The following is a 1,486-nucleotide window of genomic DNA, read 5'->3' as shown; positions in this document are numbered from 1 at the left end:
TAGGCAACACAGAAAAGTCTAAAAAGATGCCTTTCTGTGTTCGTGTGTGTTCGAGGAAAGTTCTGGCAATTATATTACTTCTCTATTTTAGGTGTACTGTACACCTTGCTTTTATGTAGGAAGAATAATTAACAAGGCAAAGTCTATAGCGTGCTATGTTTGTTTCCATATCACACTTTAAAATGTCATTATATCTAGTGTTAAATTATGTATCCGGCTCGGAGGATGCTGTGAATAAACAGGATATGACATTCTGCCTTAACCCTCAAACACTTTATACAATACACTAACAAGCATTATCACGTTAGAAATACTTAGGTGCCATCTACTGTAAAGTGTTTAAGGCGATCAAAATGTTTCCTGAAACTCACGTGTCCCATCCAGATGACTCGTGCCGATTGTTTTCTGGTGACGTACTGTCTTGAGTTATTGTTAGCCCAACCATTTTAATGACAGCACGGACACACAGAGACCTTTTTTGCCTCTCCCTGCTCCCCTCTCTGTTGACCTTTAGGGCGGGGATCTTCTTCTCCACACATCTAAAAATAGGGGAATCCCTGTAGGAAACAAATGGTACATACAAATGGAGGTTCATTACAAACTTGAGTTAAATTGGTTTTGCAAGCACGTTCCTAAAGAGTCCTTCGGTGTTAGGGTCTTTATTGCTTTTTAATGATTGTTTTACAACTGTTAAAAAGTAAATGTAATAGAAGAAGAAAATTGTCCTTTCACACTTCTAATTTCAATTTCCACTATATCTGAGAGTTTCAGTCAAAAGATTAAGTATTGTGATTGCGTTTTAGACTGACAAATCTAATAAATTGAAATGTTCAAAGACTAAGATTTCCAATATGAGGAAAGAAAATAAGACCAACAAATAGAAAAGAAGAACGTTGGCATTCAAAACACATCCAGAAGAGATTGCTCTCAAGGCCACACTAAAAGCAGATTATTTCTCCCCTCAAATGGTAGAAATGGGATATCTTTTATGGATTTATATCCTGCAGTAGTTGGTCAAACACATTCATTTGAATAAGAATATGTTTGCATAATGATATGGCTTAACAGCCCATCCCCTCCGTGCACTATCTCTGTTTGAAAGATATTTTCAGCTGCAGGAGAAGGAAAAGGTAATATTCCTTATGTTATATTGGAAAGCAAGAGAAAAAACATGCTTTAGGAGCAAATGAGTTTCATTCTTTCAACAGTTTATGTATAAATTGCTGCGTAGGTGCAGCCTGAAGCACTTCAATTCAGGCAGAGAGCGGGATAAAATTGCATGACAATAATTACATACAATTGAATATTTCCTTCTATTCATATTATCTCTGTCCCTCCATTCTACGTGGCATTTGAAAGGTAAAGAAATGACAGAAAGCAAGAGTCCAAGGTCAAAACGGCAAATAAGAAGTCATGATAATGGCGTCAATGGCCTTTCCATTTGTCTCTGTATCCGTCTCTTTGTTCTGACACGTAAAACTACTCA

The sequence above is a fragment of the Notothenia rossii genome, assembly GCF_949606895.1.
Source record: "Notothenia rossii genome assembly, chromosome: 8".
NCBI classification, from domain to species: Eukaryota; Metazoa; Chordata; class Actinopteri; order Perciformes; family Nototheniidae; genus Notothenia; species Notothenia rossii.
This window is presented reverse-complemented; position numbering follows the sequence as displayed.